The sequence below is a fragment of the Lissotriton helveticus genome, chromosome 10 (genome assembly GCF_964261635.1).
Source record: "Lissotriton helveticus chromosome 10, aLisHel1.1, whole genome shotgun sequence".
In the NCBI taxonomy this organism is placed as follows: Eukaryota; Metazoa; Chordata; class Amphibia; order Caudata; family Salamandridae; genus Lissotriton; species Lissotriton helveticus.
Window position 1 is genome coordinate 986,046,558 of NC_136071.1, and position 7,397 is coordinate 986,053,954.

General features: G+C 46.0%; 1 long non-coding RNA gene across 1 annotated transcript in view; it reads right to left on the minus strand.

Moving 5' to 3' along the window:
• The window catches only part of LOC144785579 (uncharacterized), a 465,667-nt gene extending 459,915 nt beyond the window's left edge, over positions 1-5,752 (minus strand). Inside the window, exon 1 of the long non-coding RNA XR_013601972.1 lies at positions 5,205-5,752. This is a non-coding gene — a long non-coding RNA (uncharacterized LOC144785579). The remainder of the gene's footprint in view (positions 1-5,204) is intronic.
• Positions 5,753-7,397: the final 1,645 nt, after the last annotated feature.

Consider the following 7,397-nt stretch of genomic DNA (forward strand, 5'->3'; position numbering starts at 1 on the left):
ACACACTTTTGCTATTTTTATATTTTCAATACTACTTATGACACCATAGCCTACCTAATTAGGCACAGGTGCCACATTTTATTTTAACAAGGGTTCAAGCACTCAAGAATAAAATACTTGCAGTGAGTAGTGTTGGCCCTTTTTAATACACGTTTTGATAGGTATGAACACATAAAAGAAAAATACTAACCAGCTCCACTGTAGTCAGGTGTCGCTGCACACCCTATAGGCACTCGGCCTATGGGGTGGGACCCCGATGATGAAGCATGTCACCAACTAGGTTGGTGAGTGAGGGGTCTTCTAAAAGGATATGCATTATCCAGTAACAGGTTGGGGCATAGTGTGCAGATTAGAGCACTTAAGCTTATAACTAGAGAAATATTTCTCTATCTAATGTAAATGTTATGTAAATGTTATGGACTTGTAAAGCGCACAGCTGCCCGTGAGCGTCCCGGCGCTTGCTTAGGGAACCCGTCCTGGTATTCCCCTGTGAGAAACCCCGGCGGGGTGTCCACAAGGTGAAAGCCAGGCATCCCGCCATGAGGGGCCGTAGTGGAGATTAAGCAAGCTATTGCCCAGAGTCGCAGAGTGTGACCCTGTGAGTTGAGTAGACACCAGAGCGAGAATTGTCGAGTCTGTGGAATTTTGAGCCCAAGACCCGCCGAGGCGGGGAATCGAACCCTGGTCCACGGTCGATCTCAGCTTCCGGGTCTGCCGCCTCTAACCACTGAGCCCTACGAGGGGTTACTCCTCTATTGTTTTTGTAAATTGTATTGGGGACCAGGAGTTCCCACCTCACATAGTGCCTGTATATTTCCCTCACTCTCCCTTTTGTTATTAAGATGAGCACAACAACGCATTTTTATTAATTCAAGATACATTCAAAATTACCATGACCTGTGCTCAAACTATTCTTATAGCATTGAGGGCCTGTAATAGTCTGAATAGCCACACTTTAGGGAGTGTCATGGTTAATAGTTGTTTGGTTATTGTCATGGGCAGCACTGGCAGGAGAAATACCTACAGTGGCCTATTGGAGAGGGCCCGGGCACATATTTTTTTACAAATTAAATGCTGAAAGCATTATATTCAGGTACCAAAGCTTCTATTATTCCTAATAATACTTTATCCAGGGAGCTAGATGCCAGACAAGGTACTCATCAAGGGTGCCCAATGTCTCTCACTTTATTTCCTCTATTCATATTCGTCAAGACCAAACCATAAGTCCACTTATTTCAGGAGCTCCGAAGCTCAAATTATATGTGGATGACATTGTGGTATATTTAGTCACTGATGCATCGAATATTCAGAGAGGTAAAATTACCAAATTTACAGCATTCAGTGGATATAAAATTAACAAGAACAAATCAGAAAACTTATTGTTTAACTGTTCTCCTGAGATTCTTCCAGCCACAATGCACATGTTGTTTCAGGCAGAGCACACTATTTGATGCTTGGGTATTAAAGTGACTTCACATTTTAATGATCTATTCGCTCTAAACGATGCTTCCTTACTTGTTATGGTTCGTGCGCTAATTAAAAAATTAGGAAAACTCCCTCTTAAGATCAGAGGCCGGATCTTGCTTATAAAATTAAACCTGTTGCCTATATTCTTGTACGCTTTTTCTAATGTATTAATTAGAATTCCTATTCCTTCCTTGAGGCTATTGATGTAGAAATGTGTACATTCGTCTGACAAAGGAAATGACTGTGGGTCAAGCTATAAATTCTTCAAATAAGATACAAGGCGGTTTGGCACTTCCATGCTTTAAAACCTATTATCGAGTGACTCTTCTAAGCTGGCTAACTTCAGCGTCCAAAAAGGCACCTTCTGCCGACAACTTTTTTTGCATTATATGCTAAAAGAATCCAGAAATGATCCTGGCTTCTTTTTATGGATTCCCAGATTACCAAAGCGAACAAGCTATAAGACTCCTCGTGTCGTGGTGGACCATTTTAATCTTACTTCCTTTTTTCCAACCACAAATGAAACTTAGCTTGAGCCTTGGTGATCTACACTCAGTCACTGGCGATACTATTTTTTCGGAGCCTTAAGGAGTTTGTTTGCAATAACCAATTAATTACTTGGTAGATATTAAGTCAGGAGAATCAATTAATTATCTTGACACTTTTTTTTAGGTGCACTCAAATACAGCCTTTTGTTTCGGCTACCCAATAGACAAAAACAGAAAACGGTTAAAATCTGTTTGACCTCTTTTATCCCCTGCCTATCAGCAGCTGGAAACTGGTGTAAAGTTTTACTTCAAAATTTAGGTCTGAACCTAGTATCTGCCTACATACGTAAAATAGCCACTACCACTGGCTGCAGTATAACTTTAGCACAAGGAAATTATTAGAATCAGCTTAGCAGAAAAGCTATTTGTGCTGCTAGTTCAAGTGCATGGCTTTTTTTGTAAATGGATGATATAATACTCAAGCCAGGGTCTCCAACCAGTAGCTTGTGAGCTACTGCAGCTCTCCAGCTACTTCTGAGTAGCTCACCTGTATGCAGCCAAGTTAAAAGAAATTAGAAAGCTTTTGCTTGGTTGAATTATTATACCAATAAAAAAATTTAATTATTCAACACTAATAATATTAGTAGCTCTCAATGCGTTTCATTGAACATAAGTAGCTCTGAGTTCAGAAAAGGTTGGAGTCCTTATTGTTTCATATGGGGGTTTGAACCTGGAGACTGGCTTCATTTGATAGTCACTTGTCCCAGACTGAGAGTATTCTGGTCTACTACCTTTATTGAAATGGGAAATCGGATGGGGCAGGTAGTCTTTCCCGATCCGCTGGGAGCCTTTTTGGTACTCCATCCGGTTTGAATAACCCCCATACTGAACTAAACCAGCTTCGGTTCATAGCCACTCTAGAGGCAAAGTCACTAATATTAGCAAATTGGAAGTCAACAAAAATACTCACTGTTGATCAGTTGTGCAATAAAATGTGTAAGGTTAAGAATCATGAGAACCTGTATGCAAAGAGAGCAGGCACCAATAAGCGGTTTAATAAAATGTGGCAGAATTTGGAATGGGGGGCTTGGGGGTAGCATTTGAAGAATGTCCACCCTCGGCAGCTTCGGGCATGTGATTGCCCAGACCGAGCGCGTGCAGGCGAGGTGCCTGCCTTAGAATGCGGCGGTTTCAAACGCCTCATTCTAATTGCTTGCCAGTTGGGGGTCCCTGTGTGAGGTAGACGGCAGCTCTGCAGTTTTGGTGCCCCTCCCACCCTCCCTTTAGTTTAGGTTTTGGGTTCCCAATGTTTTCGATTGGGTTCCAGGGTTTTTTCAATGTGTTTTATTTTTTCTGGCAGGCAGATTTGGACGGGATTGAGGATGGCAGGAAGGGTTGGGGCAGGCAGAGGACAGAGGAATGAGGCAGGAGGTAGGAATGGGGACAAACTGAAGGGCTGGGGACGTGGTTCAATGTGGGGAAAAATTCACGTGGGATCAATATGGAGAAAAATTCATGGGGGATCGATATGGGGAAAATTCATGGGGATCAATATGGGGATATTTCATGGGGTAGGGGTGGCAGGGTGGGGTTACATTCAAGTGGTGTAAACCTTGATGGCACTATTGTAATTGTATTGTTTGTTGCTTAAATAAAAGGGACCTTTTACCCCCCATCGGTCTGTGTTGTAATTCATTGCCCGAAGAGTAGATAAAAGTGAATCCAGTCGGTAGTGGGCTATTCAGTAAAATCCTCGACATAAGAGTGCCATGTGAGTGAATGCCTATGATATTAATTTCTATGTTTACATTGTATTGGAGATATGTGTTTACATCAATCAGTGGTCTGATTTAAGAAAGGGTACCCTATTTCAAAGAAGGGATGCAAGCTCATAATGTTGTTGTTCTTTGAAAAGAAAATTGTCAGCTGTGTTTTACTGCAGCGCATTGTGGCAACTGCGTGTCCCCAATGCAAGTCTAGCGAAATGGTGACCAGAGACAGGAAGGGTCCTGGCTCGACCCTTGCAAGGGCCAGGCTGCTGGAAGAGGAGCTGGAAACTGCTGGCATTCACACAGCACCTGTGCTCCTGTGAAATGGGCGACGCCGTATAGAGCTCAAACCTGCACATACTAAAATGTCTCGGCATACTTTTATACTCACCATGCAGATGTCGTCGGTTCGATTGGTGACGTTTTAGGGAAACGTAATGACTGAATCGTAATCCGGAGAGCAGAGGTTTAGATACGTAGGTAAGAGCGGGCTGTTACTGGGTGATCAATTCATCTGATATCAGGACCCTTCTTATACACTTATGCAATTATGTAAACAGAAAGGGTGCACCGTGGGACACTCGTTCTGTTTACGCTCTGGTGGTGACGTACCATATTCTGTCACCGGGGGACTCGGTTCAAAGTTCAGCTTGCTCGTTCCACCAAACTGTGCACTGTGGACAAAAACAATATCTCCACCTGCCTCGAATCTGTCAAGGATTGAGAGCGCCTACAGGCAATTCACTTCACATAGAGCGCTACATTAAAGTACCCCCGTTACTTCGTGTTCCAGTGTTATCCTAATTCCCATCTTCTAACCTTTTAGACTCCCAGGTATCATCTGTTCTTTCTGTAAATGTAGAACTAAATGTACTAGAATACATTCAGCATGCAAAGCCCACAGCGCTCTTTGCCCTCGGAATTTATAAGAAGCTTTTCTGGCAGTATTTCCCTTACATCTAAATGTTGGAGTCCAGTTAACCAAGGAACTGCTTTCAGTGTATATGTTCAGTCAAAAATAGGCAGATTTCAGATACTCGCTAAAAACACGCTCTAGATTATGTTGCTAATGCGAACCGTACAACTCATTCCGCGGTCTCCGCGTCCGCGGATATCTTGCCCTGCTGCGGCAGCAGATAAACGCGACAAGTTCTATTTTTATTTCGTTTGCCCAGCACTCTGGGGCCTAAGACCTGCACGCGCTATAAAACACAGCAATGAACTTCCTGGATTGGAAGTGGTCCCTTTGGAAAGGAAGCCAGGAGTGGCACCTCGTTTAAATGGATGTGGCTGCCCCGTCGGCGGAGGAAGCCAAGGGCAGTTGGATGGGGAGGGATAGCGGGAGTTCCTTTCCATTCCATGCCTCTTTTAGATAGTTCACATGTAACGCCACATTCTCCCACATTCTGTGTTAAAACACACACACACGACTGGGCTCCGTCAGTGTGACCCATACCTATGTATACGTTTGACAGCTTACCATCTCTCCGCTCTGAGCCCTGGGGCGCGACGCAGCAGGACTCCTCCAGTGATGGGTGGGTTGCCAGTCTTCAGTGCCCGACCCTCCCTCTGCTCTTCGGGGCCCTGTGCTGCCCTGAATGACAGCGGACGCCCCTGGCCCACGCAGTACCAAGGGCCCCAATAAGCCCCGCAGCTGGGGCACCTCTCAGAGCCCGAGGACAGGTGACGGGCAGCAAGACCCCAAAAGCGCAGCTTGGCACGGACCGGCGCGCTTGGCAGAGAGCAGAGTTCCGTCCAATCCTTATGTCCTATGGGTGTTCCATGGTGCCCAGCGCATGGGGTGGCAGGGCGAGGAGGCAGGTGCCTGTGAGAGGGACAGACAGCCTCACTGTGCCGTAGTGCAGGAAAGCAGCCTCTGAGAGGGCGACGAGGAGGCAGAGCCAGCCGGTTGCAGCAGCATTCACCTAGTCACTCCTCGCGGGGCTGTGGACACCTCACTGAACAGGACGGGACATTCTCCCCTCCCGACGTGAGCTGGCTTCTCCCTCTCCTCTTCTCCTGCTCTGCCTCCACTCACCACCCTCCAGCGCGCATATATAGCGAACAGCACACGTGTGCCCGTTGAAGGGTTCATTCATGCATCCGGCGCTCACAGGGATTGCAGCGTGGGTGTGCGTAAGAGGGAGGCAGGCGAGGAGGGGCGGCTGCCATTGGACCGGCTGCAGCGGGGGCTCACCGAGACATATGCTTTCCTGATTTATGCGAAGAGGAGGAAATCTACTTTCAAGAATCCAGACCATGGTGCGTGTTTTGAGTAAAACAATAAAAACGAAATAGACAACATCCCGGAGGACAAACTTTCAACAGTGAATGCACCAGACGCACATTTGGAACAGCGAAATTGCAGTTCTCTCTCTGTTTTTATTAACCAAAGCTGTTTGTGGTGGTTTTAAATATCAGAGAGGGGAGGCAGCATATAGCTACATAAGTGGCATGCATGTAAAACACTGCACTGCTTGCTTTCATTTAAAACAGCAGACACCGTGCCGGGCCACTCTCTCACTCATTGACGGTGCTCCCAGCCTGAGACCTCAAGCGCACACCTGCGTGCAGCATCGCGTTTATTCCGCATTATGGAGCCCGCTGTGAGAGCAAGAAGGCGGCAACACCCGGCTGAGCAAGTCCGCGGAATACATGAGCCATACAGTAATTGATAAATGGTCAGTTCATGCTTCCTAGGAGCAGACTCCAACGACGGTTAACCATTAAACGACATAATTTAATTTAAAAGGAAATCTATTAACTTTCTGTAACTTGCTGCGCCATTTGCAAACACTGAGGTCAACAAAGTGCTTCACCGATTATCCGTTTTGTAACGCAACTTTTTTTCCCCAACAATTTTTCTTAGGCCACGGCAGGACGTTCCATCTAAGAGAAGTAAACAAACAACAGTGGGCCAACACAGGTGCAGGTTACTTTATTAACGCACGCTCGCGAGACTCTTTGATTTCTGACTGGTTGTAGTTTATGATATTCCTAGAAGGTGCTAGAAGAACTTGGCTAGTCGCCGCGTCCCGTGCAGGTAAGGCGGTGGGGCCCAGTTGGGTCGGAATTGTCGATGGACGATGACAAGGGAAAATTAATTATTTAATTTTCCCTCATTATCGTCCGTCGACCCCCCCTTCCCCCCTCACTGGGCCTCACCGCCCCACCACTCTTACCTGCATGGGCTGGCGCTGCACCTAAGTGTCATTAAAATTCCAATTTACCAGTGACATCCTCCTATTTAGAGCAGCAAGGACAGGCGATGTGGCTGGACTCTTCATTGAGCCCTACCCTTTTTAATATCTATGTGGCACAACTTGCATTTCTAGTAGAGTCGCTCGACATCAAAATCGTCTCGTATTTGGATGATACACAACTATTGTTGACCTATGAGGGTGATTTGTCCTTTGCTAAACAAACATTTCCATTGTATCTGGTAGCAATGATGGACTGGCTTAGATTCTGTCTCCTTCAATGCAGATCGGACAAAACAGAAATACTGCTGTTTAGCCCTGGTACTAGTCAGGATGGACTGGTGCCTGGCCTAGCACTGGAGTTCCATCCCCCAACCCCCTCCCCACAAAGAGGTTGCTAGGAACCTGGGGGTTATGTTTGATAATAAGCTCCCTTTTAAAGCCCAGATAGCTTGTGGTGATAGCGTGTCTCT